This window comes from Mastomys coucha, unplaced genomic scaffold (assembly GCF_008632895.1).
Source record: "Mastomys coucha isolate ucsf_1 unplaced genomic scaffold, UCSF_Mcou_1 pScaffold14, whole genome shotgun sequence".
NCBI lineage: Eukaryota > Metazoa > Chordata > Mammalia > Rodentia > Muridae > Mastomys > Mastomys coucha.
Window position 1 is genome coordinate 92,038,348 of NW_022196896.1, and position 18,332 is coordinate 92,056,679.

Consider the following 18,332-nt stretch of genomic DNA (forward strand, 5'->3'; position numbering starts at 1 on the left):
GGCTTGCAACTTTTCGAAGACAAACATTTTATCAGGATGGGGTCCTGGTTATGTCTATGTGCAAGGATTCCTAGGTGTGTAAAATATGCACTGGTTACTCACACATAAACCAGAGTATTTTATTTTACCTAAGGATGTCTTCAGATATATTTTTTCACATAGGAGCTATAAATACTTACATCTGCATACAATGACTGAGAGTAAATGCTGTTTTGTTTTTTTTTTATCAGTGTGCTTTCTATAATGTTTGGCATGAGGAAACTCCTCAAAGTTGACAAATAAGTAGATATGTGAGTCATCCACATATTGGAAGACGTTTTAGTGAGACTGTGGCTGTTGCCATGGAAATTCTAGCAGCAGATTTCAAGTATTAGAAATTAATTACTCTTAATTTAAAAGCTGGTAATAAAGCAGCAACATCTCAGCTAATGCATATTTCCAGAAATGAAGTAACATCTTATATTTAATTGGAAAGGCCTAAAACTTAGAACAAAACCAGAAAGTCTAAAAACTTATAACAGTATAATTATAATATATTTGTTATTGATTAGTAAGAAATTTCCTTTAAGTGAAACATTTGATGTCTCCAGAATGCAGAAAACCAAAGCATGCAAAATTAGTATAAGAGCTTTGTTTCTTCTTCCTTTTTATTTCCAAAAGCTAAGCTTCTTGCTTTAGAGAGTGAAGAATTCCTCTGTCCTTGCAGGACATTACTTGTTTCTCTTGTTTGCTAGCAATTTGCTATTCTCTGAAAGCTGTGCAGGGAGCATACCTTAACAAATTCATGATCTTTGACCACATTTGGCTTAAAAAATTAAACATCAAAATAATAAAAATTTAAAATTTCCCCAAGTCACCCATATTTACATAAAATTAATACTCTTTGGGATATCTTAGTAAAGTGATTAAGTATTTCTTCCATCTTATCTACCATGTGAATTTTTCTAAGCAGAGTCATAAATTTTACACATCCACTGAAGGCATCTAACAAGTCAATAAACACTTCAATAAAATCAGTTTGGTAATTTAAGTATAAATTTACATATTGAGTTTTATTTCCCTCCTTTAAATCAAAATAGTTGCAGAATACCAGCAGGCAAATGTGTGATACTACTATAGGATGTTCTGTTTTTGCCATTGCTACTATGACAACTGTTAGCAACTTATGTCTTTCTAGAATTGCTTACAATCCTCGGGAGGGTTAAGGAATTATTGTAAAAACTCCCAGAGAAACCTTGGGGAGGATTCTTCCAATTATATCCATGTAGAACTTAGGGATTAAAGTCAAGCCTGTTAAATTGTAAGAAAACATGGAAAAATGGAAGGTAGGAAGAAAGGAAAGAAAGGAAAGAAAAGAAAGAAAGGAAGAAAGAAAGAAAGAAAAAAAGAAAGGAAGAAAGAAAGAAAGAAAGAAAGGGAAAAAGAAAAGAAGGAAGGAAGGAAGAGAGAAACAGCAGGCTTTACTAGTTCATTAAACAGCAATGCACTACAAGAATTCCATTAAAAGATGGCCTTTGTTCATTCCTGACTACCCATGTGGCTAAGTGAAGACTTGTGTGTGTCTTTAAACCCAAAGCTTCCCAAATAAAATTTTAAGAGAGAGAGAGAACATATAAAGTTAGATGGATAGGGAGCATTATGGATGGCTTAGGTACACCATGTTGGTGCTGGAAACCTAACCTTGGTCATTTGAAGAGCACCAAGTGCTCCTCAATGCTAATCTATCTTTCCAGTCCCAATGAATCTCTTTGAATAGATTATTTCATGTAAATAATCTTTCATATTTTTCACTTTTAAATGTATTTTGAAATACATAAACATATCAAAAATTGCATTATACCTTGTAAATGTACACACTTGTTGCCAATTAATAAAATTTAGAAAATTTCAACTCTTCTGTTTTGGCCCCTTTAGTGAGAAAATGCAAAATCCAGATGCTTCTCAACCAAAGCATGGATACACAAAATGTGGTTCATTTACACAGTGGAATACTATTCCGCTATCAAAAAAGAGTATATCGTGAATTTTGCAGGCAAATGGATGGAACTAGTACTTGTCATCCTGAGTGAGGTAACTCAGATCTAAAAGGACATACATGGTATGTCCACACTGATTAGTGGATATTAGCCATAAAGTACAGGATACCTAGGATACAATGCATAGAACATAATAAGTGTAATAAACAGAGAGGCCAAGTGAGGGTGCTTCAATCCCATCTAGAAGGAGGAAAAAAATAATCATGGGAGGCAGAGGGAAGGAGGGATCTGGGTGGAAGAAGAGGGAAGGGAATAGGATCATGTATGGGGGAGAGGCAGAAGAGAAGCCCAGAAGTCAGGAGAATGAATGGAAATAGGCAGCCTTGGGGGGGAAGGAGGTGAGGGGACCCTCTAGAAAGTACCAGAGACCTAGGAGGTAACAGACTCTCAGGACTCAATGGGGGCGAACTTAGCCAAAATGCCCAACAATGGGGAGAGAGAACTCGAAGAGTCCACCTTCAGTAGATAGACAGGACCTCAATTGAAGGGATGGGGTTACTAATATACAGTCAAAATTTCTGACCTAGAATTATTCCTGTGTAAAAGACCTGCAGGGACAAAAATGGAGAAGAAAGGCAGGCCAGTGACTGGCCCAACTTGGGCTCCATCTCATGAGAGGGCACCAAGGCCTGACAGTATTACTGATGCTGGGATGTGCTTATAGACAGGAGCCTGGCATAGCAGTTCTCTGTGAGTTCCTACCAGCAGCTGACTTAGACAGAAGCAGATATTTACACCCAACCATTGAACTCAATTTGGGAACCCATATGGTTGAATTAGGAGAAGGATTGAAGAAGCTGAAGGGGAGAGCTTCAGGAAGCTCTCCCCTTCATAGGAAGACCAGCAGCCTCAACTTATCCAGACCTCAGGGAGCCCCCAACCAGGAGCATGCATGGGCCAGTCTGAGGCCTCTGGCAAAAATATAGCAGAGGATTGTCTGGTCAGGCTTTAGTGGGAAAAGATGCCCTTAATCCTCAAGAAACTTGAGGCTTCAGGGAAGAGGGAGGTCTGCTGGGAGTAGAGTGCCCTTTCTTAGGCAAGGGGAAGGAGGAATGGGATGAGGAACTGTGGGAGGGGGGACTGAGAGGGATATCAACTATAATATAAATAAATAAAATAATGAAAATTGGAAAAAAAATTGAACATAAGAAAATGTTTCTGGTATCTGTGTTTTGAATAAAAGTATGACAGAATACTCCAGATTAAAAGTCCAGGTATTAGCTGGGCAGTGGTGGCACACATCTTTAATCCTAGCACTTGGGAGGCCAAAGCAGGTGGATCTCTGTGACGTCGCCTTGGTCTAGAGATCAAGTTCCAGGACAGCCAGGGCCACACAGAGAAATCCTATCTTGACAAAGCCAAAACACAAGCAAGCAAGCAAGCAAACAAACAAACAAATTCCAGGCATCATACATTTCTCAAACAACAAGTTGAAGGAGTTCCCAGACTAATTTCAAGTGAACCATTCTTTTTTTTTCTTTTATCTGCTCATCTAATATACAAGCTTCTTAAAAAATGTATTGTTTCACTTAGATATTAAAACATCACATTCGAATTCAATAAAATTTAACCCAAATGTGGCATGAATCTTAACTCATTGAAACAGCTATGATTGTCACCTCTTGTAATAATGTAGATTACCTTATTATAATCAGTTTTGTTTTTACCACCACCAACAGTAATGTGTTTCCTCATGCTGCACACGAATCAGATAGCAGAGAGAAAGTGATATAAACATATCTTTCCAGTCCAAGTTAATCCCTTCTTATCGATTACTTCACGGCAACTAGTTAGGCTGGAAAGATGGAGCAGCAGCACATCAAATAATCTTTTCAGGTTATAGGACTTCTCTGTCCTAGGAAATAATCAGGTGTTGGATAAGACTTGTAAGTCCCATATACAAATGTCTTACCAGGAATTATGGGAATGATTTATTAATTATCCATGTAAAATTTTCTTTTCTGACATGCTTCTAAAACATTGGGTTGATGTGAGGCAATTAATAATAATAATAATAATAATAATAATAATAATAATAAATGATAATGATAAAAATACATTTTAGTGCCAGCATCAGTTAAGAGAAATGATTTTTTTCTTTTATTGACCAAAGGGAATTCTAAGTCTGAAGTGTTTGCCCAAGTTTGATTATCTGCTCAGCTTGACAAATTCGTACATGTCATTCATAAAAGAGCTGAGATGTTTGTACAAAATATCCAGCCAATTCCCCCTTCCCCAGTGTCACTTACTTTATACACACAAAAGTATTGCACATATCATTGTGGAATTTAGTAAGCTGTCCATGAAGAATTAGAGCTATCTGAAGTGTTTTTCTAAGGAACTTCCAAACTCATAATGTCTAAATAAAAATTATCAGAACATCATTCATGGAGGCATTTTCAGTTGAGAATAATACATTGGAGTTATCCATATGTGGCATACATAGATTAAACAGATTTGTATATGTGCACTCCCTACACACAAAATCCCATTGTTGCAAATATTACAATGGCATCATGAAGTTTTCTAACATAATTTGGAAATTCATAGCATATAACCTAGTGTAATCATTGAACTTCTGCTTAACAAAATTCTTCTAATAGCACATTGTATATTCTACCACTCAGAAATATAACCTTCTGTGTTTTGTAGTATATTGTTTAAGTTAAAAGTTCAAAATACCAACCAAAGAAATTGCTATCGAATGTTGGATGTTATTTTTTTAGATGCTTCATAAGGGAAAACTTAGATGTATTTCTTTCCTGATTTCCATATAGCACAAGTTAACTGTGATGGTTACTGTTGACATTAGATATTTACTTTTCATATACTAGGAAGTGCTCAGTAATTATAACTAGAGTACCAATTTATTATCTTGGCCAAAGTGAAAATTTCACGCAAACAAGAAAGATACATCACTGTAAGTATCAACAGGGTATGATAGTTCCAGTATGCTGGGTTCCTGATAAACCAAGGCTAGTGGGAAGATTTATAATCAATAGGCTGCTGTTGACCTTAGCATGTAGAATGAGGGAAAAAGTGATTTTCTTTCACAAGTTAACAAAATTCAGAGTGATGTCATGAAGTTCTGTGTGTAGTCAAGATGAAGACTGCCCAATAGCTTTTCTGCAGAATGTCAGCAAGCCAACCTCCAAAGATTGAGCCAGATGTCCAGCACAGACATGACTGAAGGCCAATGGGTCTTAAGTCCTATTCATTCCTTTGGAACATTGAATTACAATTGGAGATCAGAAAATGATGCCTCAGAGACTGTTGCTTTGCTACTGCTGCTGCTGCTGCTGCTAGTCATGGCAATTGATGATGATGATGATGATGATGATGATGATGATGATGATGATGATGATGATACTAAGAAGTCTCAGAATCAAGGTTTCTTCACATTTCCTTTGTTTCCCTTACTCTCAATACAAGGAAGGGATTATTTTATATCATCTCACATCATCTGGCCAGATTAATTCAAAATAGGAATACAATCACCTTCAGCATTTGTGACAGGCTTTTACTGGTGTGTTAAAAATCAACCAGTACAGTGGAGCAATTTATTTTAGTTCCTAGTTTTAGAGGTGCAGTCTGTGATTGGTCGGTTCCATTGCTTTTGGATCTGTCATAAGGTGGAACATCACATCAGAGGGACTATATGGCAGAGAAAGGTGACTCTGAGGGAGAAGAGGGAGACCTCAGGTTCCCATTATCCTTGTTACAGGCATGTTTCTATGAATCCATTTTTCCTTCAGTATGACTGTTCCATTTCCTGAAGATTGCACTATCTTCCAAATGTGCCACCAGCTTTGTCTATACTAGCCCTTGAACACACAAGCCTTTGGTGGACAAGAATATACAAATGATAACATTCTTTTTACTGAAATGCCATTAACCATGGAAAAATATCAACAGCATGGTAAGAAACACTGAAATATGTTGATACACCTCGACAGACTTTTTTGCCACACATTGACTTTAATTTCTGTCCCAAAGATAATTATTTCTATCCATTGCTTGTTCTGTGGATTCACTGGATATTGTTCTGCTCTGAGCCTATTACAATCCTTTAAAAAGCACTTAATAACCTTCTAAAATATCTTCATTCTCTGTTGTTAATGGAAAGTAAGTATACAAGCTTCTGAGTCATTCTGGGATAGTAATTATCCTATGTGTTTCTCTATCTGCATCCAAGAAACTTGATATCTTTTCTCTGTTTAACTGTCTGTTAGTTTTCCATCACCATGACAAAATACCAGGCATAATTAACTTAACAACATGGAAGGTTTATTTTGGCCTATTTCAATTTCATGGTCAGTTATCCTGTTGCTTTTGGGTCTGTGGCAGGGTAGTTGATCATGGGAAAACATGAGGACATGGGAAAGCAGAGCAGAAGTCTGATCAGTTTATGGTAGCCAGAAACAAGATTTAAAACAATAACAAAAAAAAAAAACCTGTAGGAGGTCATTGAACTCATAATTCTTGTATGAGCTAATAGCACTCTGTTGGGGCCCCAAATCCCCTGGCATCTCAGTCTCCATCTTCTCCCTGGGCCATCATCTATTAACTAACACTCTTTTGTTTCTTCCACTATCTTGATTCCATTCCTGCAATTGACTCTGGACATTTTATGATGAGGGGCTTGCCGGACACCTTACAATGAGGACATTGCTTTTTAGACTTTTCACAATGAGGACACTCCTTTCTGGATATTTTAAGATGTGGACATTCCACTCATGCTAATGTGTAACCAAGCAATAATACCAGTTTGGCTTGTGCACCTGGGCAATTACCTTTATAGTCTATAGCTTTAAAAGCCCCTTGTTTCCCTAGAGTGAATTGAGACTTGATCAAAATTTTGTCTTGTCTCCTTCTTTCCCGTCTCCTGATCCCAAATTTGTCATTGTTCTCCCCTTCTCTCGAGAACCTTGTTGTTTAAGTCCTGCAGGTCGGGTCAGCCTTCCACTAGGCTTCCTTTCTCAGAGGCTACATCATCTTTCAGTATCACTAGGATGAGGATGAGGCTTGTAATGTATAGGAATTTAGGGGACAGTGCCAATCAAAACAATAGCAATCTATTTCTTGTTAGTTTGTTCCTGTGAATCTTCCTTGGTGTGTATGGGATCCCACTGTTCTTTCTATGCATGAAACAGTGCATTAAATGTAAATTACAAATACTAACAAAACCACATAAAACAACATTTTTTCATGAGTATAAATAACCCATGAAATATACATATAAGGGTATAAGAAAGCCTCAAAAGAATAATTAGGTTAAGTTAAAAATATATTTAACAAATGCCGTATCACCAAAACAGAAGACCTAATGTTTTCTATTAAACTCTAAATTAAATTGCATGTAAGTAGAGCCTTTCAGAAGTAATTACTGTATAGAAATTAGTAGCTACTGTTACCTTAAAGAAATGGCACATACATGCATATCTTATTATACAGCCATGGATAAGGAAATAAGCATAAAATGAGAATAAAAGGAAAGCAGATTGAGGCCAAAACTTCAGTAAAATTGACTCAAAGTTCTGTAGTTTGTAATCATGGGTAGATTTTGATGTTTGGAAGTATCCTGGTTGGGAGTGTGTTGTTAAAATCTGTCTGGGGTGCCTCCAAGCATGGATTTTTCTCTGCAATCTGAGTGGAAACTCCCGTGTTGGCTAAGAAATGTGTAAACTACTCTTGATGTGGAACTTTATGGCTGAGTTGTCAAGGCTTATACAGGAATGAAGAGTTATGCTGGCCAGAAGTGCTCTCCACATTCAGCAGATTCAGGGTTTTATATTACTATGAGTAGAATTAGAAAAGCATTCTTAACAAACCAAAGAGCAAGCATGGGCTGGACCTAGGACCCCTACACACAGGTAGAGCAGATTTGCAGCTAGGTGTTCATGCTGGTTCCCCAACAAGGAGAGCAGGGGCTGTCCCTGATGGTGTTGCCTGCCTGTGGATTCCCATTCCCCTAACTAGGCCTCCGTGCTTGGCCTCAGTGGGAGAGGAAGTACCTAGTCCTGCAGTGACTTGATGTGTGAGGGAGAGGTGAAACTCAGGGGAGAGGCTCCCCCTTCTTAGGGGAAAGAGGGACAACAGGGGGATAGAGGAAGGAGGGTCGAGGTATGGAACTGGGAGGAGAAGAGGGGCTGTGATCAGGATGTTAAGAGATAAATAAATTAATGAAAAAGGAAGGAAGGAACGAACGAACGAACGAACGAACGAATGAACAAACGAACGTGCTAATGAAGGCAAGCATATAGTTAACGGTTTTTCTGAAGAGTGAATGTGCTGATGACTTTTTAAAAATGGAAGCTTGATACTTAACTGAAACTTGATTCGCTGGAATTGTGGGCATGCCTATTGGAAAGAACCTGTTTTTAACTGGCTGGGAGCTGGTGCTGTTGTGTTTGTTTGAAAAACTGAGCACACTAACTTGAATTGCCTCAGTAGTTGAGAACACTTGTTGCTGTTGCAGAAGACCTGGATTTGGTTCCCGGCACCAAGAAGGTAACTCAAAGCCATGTTACTCCATTTGCAAGGGATCCAGTGTAATCTTGTGACCTCCAATGATATGAGGCACATACATGGAGGTAAAACAATCATATATATTAATTAAATAAATAAATCTAAGAAGAGCCATTGTTCAAAGGTGCAGAATGGTGAATGTAGCCAGTTGCTGCTCTGACTATCATAGAGACATGGCATGTATATTATCACAGAAGTTTCTAGTGAACAATGATCCATGTAGAGAGTTGCCTAGATTCCAGTGTCATTCATTCTTCACATTACTGACTTGCTCAGAACTATTTTGTAGTCAGCGTTGTCTACTTCCACCAAGTATTATTTCACATCCAACACAACTATCTTTTTAAATGTTATGATTGACATTGTGTTGGATATTATAAGCTTGGCCAATCTATGATGAATTCCTTTGTTATTTTTTCTTAATGATCAATGAGCCTAGATCTATTTTTCCTTTGTTCCTGTAAGGTGACATATCCAAATTGTATGTGTTTTTATCCCATACATAGTTAAAAATAAAAACTTGTACCAGCTATCCCTGAGCACTGTATGCACAGGAAAATCGAGGAGGACGGCTGTGCTCACTTCTGCCTGTCCTATTTTTCATAGTAATAAGTATACTCTTCAGCTGTTTAAAGGTGACAATGAATATTTGATTCGGCTCTTTGTGGTTTGTAGGCTTTAAGCATATGTGGTATATTTCCTCTGTAGTATTACTGGCTTCTCTATTTCCAATTATGTCTTTTTCTTCAGACCATTTTAGGTATTTTCCAGAGCAGCCTTACTTTTGAGAATTTAGCCATTTCTGGCATAACTATAAGTTTCTGGCCCAGATATCCTGGAATTAGCTATTCTAACAAATTGTCTTGTTTCTGTATTCACATTTGTTTAAAGAATCCAGTAGGCAGTACTGTTTCAAGCTTTACCAGTATGAAAAGGGGGAAAATTACATTCAAGTTAACTTAGGAATAAAATTGAGTTACCTTTATATAATGAGTCTCTATTTGAGACTTTATTAAAACACAAAAATAAAATGTATTAACAAACAAAAAGCCCAACTATGCCTTCTTTAACTATTTGTTAACATATAAATCCTTTCATTCAGCTAATGGTTATATTTTTAAATTCTATTTAAAGTTAATTTGCCCTAATTCATTCTATCCACCTTCTCTAGAATACTCTGCCCTCCTAGATAATTACTTTAGTAAAAGCTTAAGGAAACATTGCTTGCCCAAAATGTCTTTCCCATGTTAGTGGAGAAGCAGAACTGTGTGGTTATTTAATAACTGGAACTAAGTGAACTAAAATGCTTAATTTTTCACATGAGGTACAAAAGAGTAGCACAACAGAGCCAAAAATGGAGAGCAATTGAAAGCATCACACACTGCACACCAACATACAGTTGCTATGGAAATATGCCAGTGCTGGTCACTCATGGAGCAATGTGAGTTGTTCATCTGAATTGCTCTTTAATCTTAATACAAACAAATAAAAGCAGTCTTCCTTTTTCATTTTCTATTATCCATCATGGGAATATTAAATTAATTAATGTAAGAAAATGCTGCCTATGTGACTTTACTAGGGTGATCACTATTCAGATTGATGATTGCTAATAAATCTGTTGTTCCTAATCCTGGGTTTTCTGTCTCTGCTTTGTCTTTTACAGCTAGTTGCTCTGTTTTCTGTACAGTCTGGTCGTCCCTTGTAATCCTTCTAGCTCATGTACTATTGCACCCTGTGGGAATTATCCTTCAGCTACCTGGTTCTTGTGGACAGTTAGAAAGACACTGTCATCCAAACCATAACCAAACTATGCTGCTCATCCAACTATTTGAAAGCAAGTGAAATAAAGAGTAATTTCAACACAATTGAAGCTCTCCACCTCAGCACATTTGGCAATGATAAAGGCTGTTTACACAACTTTTGGATTTCATAATACAAATGGAAACATCCAATTCAAGTTTAAGAGCATTTTTTTTCATGCACCATATATACCACAGAACTAATGAGAGCAGAACACCTTAGTGACAAAACCTAAGAGACTCACAAGGGGCCTCCTTAAGGTTATATAATCTTAGAGGAAGAACCAGCTCACCTAGCCACTTTGTTATTATTAGGTATTTGATCTATTCATATGAAATTATGTACAAGCTTACTACCTTTCTAACTTAGCTTAAAAAATTGTGAACTAGTGGTGCTTAGAACATTGTGCTTGTTACTGATGGCGACCAGCCCTAGCAGAGTTCTGGAACCTGAGGACAGAGGTGCGATATCAAGGAAAGTGAGACATTGACCATCTGTTGATGCTTAAGCAAGTGGCTCTAAAAAGGACAGACATGTTTATTTTTTCAATCACAAGCCAGCTTACATGAGTAGTGGTATTATTCGTTATTTTATTTAAAGAATTCATTGCATCATTATTATAAAAGCCCCATCTTTGTAAAAGCCTCCAAGAATTCCCCTTCCTCCTCCTCCCCTCCCGCTGAGTCAGTCACCCTCAACTGTATTTTGCACTACAAAGCACAATTTCAGTAAGCCAAAATTGTTGTTTATCCAGGTATGTCCTGTGGAGCACATACCCAGCTGGAAGCAAATGCTACTACACGATTATGTGAGGTGAGAGACAGATTAACCATTTGCGGGTATAAGCCCAGTCATCAAGTCCCTCTATCATAGTACTTTTATAAATTGCAGACAGAGTCATGTTCATTACACCGACCTACCTTTCCTGATATGCACCCATTAATTTCTGATGCCATCTTTCTAAGAACCATTTTTAAAGTCTCTATTGATCAAACAGCTTTCCCACTTTTTATGTCTCTGTTGATCTGATGGAGCTTCCTCAGAACAGTTGTGCAAGCAGTACTCATTGCTCTCCACAACTGCCACAGGCTTGCTTACTCAGTGTGACTGTTGCTGTTCCAAATACGTGTCCCAAAATACCCAGGATTAATGGTCATGTCTGGAGGATCAATATAGGCAGAGAGAGGAGGGGAGGGATTTACTCCTCAAAAGAGTATTGAGAAAAACATAGAATCATCCACAGGGCTTCCAGTCTGCATGATCCCAGCTTTGCCTGTGATCAACGAAGTGAAATTAAATATTGCTGTGAGTATAAACAGCAAACCGAAAGCAAGGAGTGCTTGTAGCACATACGATCTAGGTAATAAACATAGAGGACACCAAAATTCACCACAGGTCTTTGCAAAGGTGGGAAGGTGGGTCTCCATGGGCCTGTCACGGTAGAATTCCATCAGCGAAGCTCTTATATGCTGTTCCCTGCAGATGCCGCCTAGTCACCGTCAGTTATAATTTTCAAATAAGAAACAGAACAGTCTTTGGTGGTACACTTGTCACTGGGATGTGAAGCATATCACTGAAATTCTCTGTCCTTATTTTTCCTTTATTATACTCATATTATTTAGTAATTATATAGTGCTGTTCATTAGAGTCATTGTTGAATAACAGGAAATGAATTATTTTCTTTAAAAAAAAATGAGTGCCCATTTGTCTGTACTTCATGAGTGTGTGTATTTCCATGAGAAGGCATCTGATTGTCTCAGTGGGCTACAGCAGTAAACAGTGGCTTTAAAGTGGATAGCTCTTTGATCATGGTCAGAGTCTTGGCCTTCAGTCTTCATAAATGAGGAGTGTGTGTAATGAGAAGGGGAAAAAGAGATGTTTTATGATGTTACTTTATTCTTTATTATCTTAGTGAAAGGCTTGAGGAATATACTTGAATATGTATGTTGGAAAAGTACAATTTTGCTATTATTACTCTTCTTTTTCCAAATCTGCTATCTCTAAGTAATTAAAATAAAGATAATGAGTTAGTGGTCATTTTTTGAGATATAAGTTAAAATAATGACTTTTCAAGGTAAACATACTACAACTCCAATATTTTGTTTTGTTTGATGGACAGCCTTAAATAGCATGTAACCAAGGGTGGACTTGAACCACTGATCTTCCTGACTTCATATCCCAAGTGCTTTGATGCAAATATGCATCATTGCAAGTGGCTCACATTTACTTGTCTTAATCCACTGAAAAGGCTACCACAGAACACCACAGCTTAAACACCACAGCTTAGGTATTTATAAGCAGTAGAAGTGTATGGTTTATACTTTGGAGGGTGGAAGTCCAAGACGAATGCTGGCGAATGGGTCTTGGTGAGTCCTTATTTCCCTATTTATGCATAGTGATTCCTACCCCTGCCCTCACTTGATAAAAGAGACAAGCAAAACCCTTTAGATTTACTTTAGAAGGCTCTGCTTTCATGACCTAATCAAGACTCCCAATGCTTCACCCACACAAGTTGTAGCTAAGACTACAAATATATGAATTTTGGGTTGATACAAACACTGAAGACAGAGTACCACACCCTCCCCTCCCTCAAACCACTCACTCAAAGAACTCACTCAAAGAACATTTTTTTTAAACACTTCACATTTTCTACAGAGAATGGGAAGGTAGAAAAATCCAAGTATACAGGACTAAAGGCCCTTCTTGGTTTAATTTAAATCAGGTTAGCAGGGATGGACTTTTCTAAAGAAAGCTGGGCAGTGGTAATACCTTTAATCCCAACACTTCAGGGGTCGGGGGAGGGGACAGAGGCAGATGGACCTCTGAGTTCGAGGACAGCCTAGTCTATAGTCTATAAAGTGAGTCCCAAGACAGCCAGAGCTACACAGAGAAACCCAGTCTTTAAAAAAAAAAAAAAACCTAAAAAGCCAAACCAAACCAACCAAACATAAACAAATAAACAAAAACAGAAAACAAAAAAGCAAATAATGTTGAGATACAGGCGCTCTCAAGACTAATAAAGAGACAATCAAACCACAGCGAGTTTTCGAGGACTTCGGAATTCACATTTTCATAAGGAAAAATACTTGATTGGTATAAGAGGAGGCAGACCTTTTTGAAATTCATGGGTAATTATTTCGAAAAGCCTAGCCATACACATTGGTAAGTAGGACATCTCATGCAAGGTTCATGAAACTTGGGGAATCACTAAAGAATAAAAGGATGTAAGACAGGTGATGAAAACAGGTCTCCATTCACTCCTCACATGACTCTGAACATCATCCAGACATACTGTATCACCTTCAGAGTTTACAATACTATAGATGTGCTAAAGTTGATGCAGGCACCTCTTTGGACTCCTGGCCTTGAGTTACAACCTTGACCATTTGCTGAAGAAGTTTCCATAGTGTCACCCTTAGCTGTGAGCAAACACTTTCAGTTTTGAGACAGGAAAATGAAAAAGGCTATTGATTTACAAATTTGTTTTGTTAGAAATTTCTTTACTTTTTTTAGTAGTATTTTCTTCATTGTGAATTCTGACTTAGCATGTTCATTTAGGAAAAATGTCAAACTCTTTAAAAACTAAAGCATATAGATGATACCACTAAGTGTGTAAGAATGTACATAAGCTGGTTCAATGGACATAGGATGCTGACCACTGGGTTTTCTAAGAATCATGAGGCAGTCTTAGAAAACGAGTCACTGTCTTGATTTGTGTGATGCTGGGACTGTCACCATCCTCATCGCCAGCCATGAGTAGCCATGTCAAAAATTTTAATATAGGATGTATCAATCGAAATGATACCACAACTTGTTTTGAAAGTAAAATAGCTACAGTTTTTTTGTTGTTGGTGGTGGTGAGTTTTGCTTGTTTGTTTGTTTGATTTTGACTAATAATAAAAGCAGTCCCATTTGGAGGTTAAAATAATTTCCCAATGATATGTAACTCAGAAATGTTCTTGGTGAAATTTTCGGAAAATGGAAGATGTTTTGTCTCAAAAGGTTTTATCTGTTTTTATTTTCGTTTTGTTGGTTTTTTTTCTTTTCTTACAGGTCTTTTGCCTGTATATTGAAGTTTGCAGTTTTGTAATTTTTTTTTATGAGCTATTTCTGTGTGTGAATTGTGAATGTGTGTGATGTGTGTGTCTGAGTTTATATGGTTAGTATGTGTTTTTTATGCTTTTGAGAGGCTCTTTAATTTCTGTTTGTTTTGTCCAATTCTGATGTTTTATTTTATTATTATTATTAGATGTTTATTTGTTTTCTAATGAAAGAAAACAAGTGGGTGTAAATTTAGATGGGTGGAAAGATGGTGAAGGTTGGGCTGGAAAGATGTCTCAGCAGTTAAGAATACTTACTGATTGCTCTTCCAGAATTCCTGAGTTCAATTCCCAGCAACTACATGGTGGCTCATGACCATCTATAATGGGATCTGATGCCCTCTTCTGGTGTGTCAGAAGACAGGTCCAGTATACTCATATACATATAATAAATAAATAAATCTTTAAAAAAAAAAAAGATGGAGAGGACCTAGAAGGATGGGGGAGGAGAAACCATGATCAGTATGTAAAAAAAAAAAAAATCAGTTATAAACTTTTAAAAATAAAAAATTAATAAAGTGGCTTCATAAGATTAAATTATTTACTCATTTTTATTCATATGATTTTATCCACTATGTACTGTTAAATTCATATTAGATATGATTACTATCCATATGAAATTTAAAAATTCAAAAAGCTTTTAGTTGATGGAATCTGGCCAGTTTTTTCCTGGTAATACAGATTGAACCCAAGTCTTCATACATGTTAGCTGGGCTACAGCTATCAGCCAAGCCTGATTTTATAGCTGAAATTCTGGTCAATCATGGTATATACAATGGCAGTTTATATTAGTTTAAATTAAACTGAAAAAAATGAAGAAACTGCTCATGTAAATATCTTTCAGTTTGTCTTCTGGTTTGAATAAGCACCAAAACAAATAACTACAGCTACAAAATGTTCAGATCAATTCTAATATGTAATATTAATAATAGAAAGGTTTCTTTATGTTTCTAAGGTTTTTTTTTTGTGTGTGTGCTTTAGAACTATCTGGAAAAAATGTGCGTATGTCTGTATAGATATTTAGAGAAATGGCTCAGTGGCTACTGAGCTTTCACTCCCCCCCCCTTGTCCGCAGTAGGCTATTGTAGAGAAGGAAGGGAATGAGAGATGGCACTTAAATGGCAAGGAGTCTATCCTACAGACCCTAAATCTAATCTGAGGCTTTGCCTCAGCTTTCATTTTCAGCCTACAGATAGCTCATTACACAAGAGCTGCTGTCTCAGCTGGGAGGAAAGAGTCATCTTAGGTCTCTGCAGATAACAGAATTGATTGCACCTCACCTTCCGTAACTCAGAAAAGAAAACCCTTTGGATTTTGCTTTGTTCACTCAAAAAGACTTAACCCCTTCACATTTCAAAAACTTTTTCTTGTTTTTGTTGATGACTGTAGTAGTAGATTTAAGACATAAAACACCAAGACTAAGTTCATTCCAGGGACTACTGTGTGTTTCCTACATCATACCAAAGAAAAGACAAGTGAATTTCTTCTTAACAGAGAAATAACCCTCATATTTCCTCCACAGACTTACAGTCTGCTTTCTGAAGAGATCACAAATGGGTTGGAAGTACAAACATCACAAGAAAGGAAACACTGAAGGCTAAAAGGATGTCAGCCCCTTTGAAGTTCACAAAGTGTACTCAGAACACTTTTGGGGCTCTGAGCCTGACTCTTAAGACTTTCAGTTTCTAATGCAATAAGGAATGTAGTCAAGAACTGTGATATTTTTGTTTACTAACTTTAGAAATGTCTATCTTTAGAGGTGAATTTTCCCCTAGAATAAAATCTTCATGAAAAGCTACCACTAGGCATGGTGTGTGAAAGCGAATGAGTACTTTGAGTTGCTAGAGGACAAGCAAGAGATGATAAGAGCAAGAGATGGCCTCTTTGCTCAGAAAATGAAACTGCATAAAAGTCAACCTTGATGGACCCTGTAGAGGAATGTAGAGAAACAGTTTGACCACAGGCTTTAACAATCATTTGTGATACCAATGGGAAGTGCTGGGACCTGTCAGATGGGACCTGGTATGAGAAAGTTAACTCACAAAGGGCATGTTTCAGACCGTGCATTGATCTCCCTTTGCTTCTTAGCTGACATGAGCTAAACAGAACTTTTCTAAATACTCCCACCTTGCCACCACGGGCTCAAAGCAATGGGGTACTCATGTACTGAAGTACTCATGCAATGTATATTGAAGTGCTAATGTAATGGAGTACTCATGTACTGAAGCCACAAGCCAAAATAAAGCTTTTCATTTATCAACCTGATTATCCCAGGAGTTTTTGTTATAGTGATTCAAATCCAATTAACATGTTTCTGCTCTTCTATTTTTAGTTAAATTTGATCATTCTGCTGAATTGGATTAGCTTTTTCTGAACCTATGAATGCACACAATAAATATTTGAAAAATAATAGGAGTAAGATTGTTCTCTGATTCTCTCTCTCTCCCAAACCCCACATGTGTGTGTGTGTGTCTGTGTGTGTGTGTGTGTGTGTGTGTGTGTGTGTGTGTGTGTGTGTGTGTGTGTAGCATAATGCTTGTAAGTATATGGGACTTGAAGTCAGTAGATTGCATATTTGGAGTGAGGTGAGGGTTAGACATACATGTATATGCACGTATAGGGGACCGAAGACCACATTGAATGTCGTCCCTCAGATACTAACCTTCTTTTTAGAGATGGCACTTCTCACTGACCTACCACTTGTCAGGTGTGCGAGGCTGCCTGCCCAGTGAGTAACTTAGGCTGTACCATTACAGCTTCATAGGAAGATCTGAGATGTCTATCTTCAAGAACCCAACCCCAGCACACTGTCTGGGTTCAGCAGTTTCTCAAAGTTCAGTGTGAACCTCTGTGACTTTACAATGCATATCTGAAAAAATCAGTAAGATGCAGATAATGCTTCCAAATTCCATTGCCAGCTTGAAATGTAATCTTGTGTTACATTTGAGAGATGCAGTGGCTTGTGTGCCTCAATGGCCTAACCTGGAAAAACCCTTCTTGGGGAAGATGTTTTCTAGTGGGGAGCCCCTTCTGTGCCGTTAAGGTTCAGTGACTCTTCTTTCTAATGAATTTGCATTTTTAAAAACTTTACATAAAAAAAAATTAAAAATGCATTTTAAAATTACATTACTAGGCTTCTTTGCCAGTAGGTGGATCTTTCCTAATGGCACCATTCCTACTGTACTAGCATATAATCTCAGTTTGCTCCTTAACTGTACCTACCTGTTTACCAACTATAGCTGCTTTCTCTGCAGTCTCCCTGCCAACAACTTCAAACTCACTCCCATTTCTTTTCTTACTAAACTTCCCGTGATTCATATCTTCCCGCTTTACTTACTGTTCTCTCTCATTGTAAACCTAGATAAGAGCAGTGAGTCGTATCTGACAGACCACGTTTGGATGAGAGCCATGAACCACACCATGGCCATACAGAACTGGTAAAGCAGTGGGCTATGCCATGACAAACTGGAACTGGATAAGACTGGTGGGCCACACCATGACAAAAACCCAACTGCTGTGTTGCCTTGAACTCTCTTCTACCAAACAAATTAGTCCATCACCTCCTAACTTAGCCTCATCCAAGTTCACATCTGGATTCTTTGTTAGAATGTAAAATGAGTAACATATAGTTCAGTTCCCAATAGAGCCGTGTTCTCCCAGAAATCTCATGAGCCAGGCATTTATGTTGAGCAAGAACGAGCAAGTTTATAAAAGTGGTGTCCTTTTGGCTGAGTATTTTCTCACTCTCTGTCTTTTACATTGATTCTGCCTTCTCTTCAACAGTGTCTCATGATTTTTGGCAGGATGATATATTGTCCCACGTAGGGCTCAGCTCTCTACCATCCCTTGTTCTTGGTATTTTGGACAG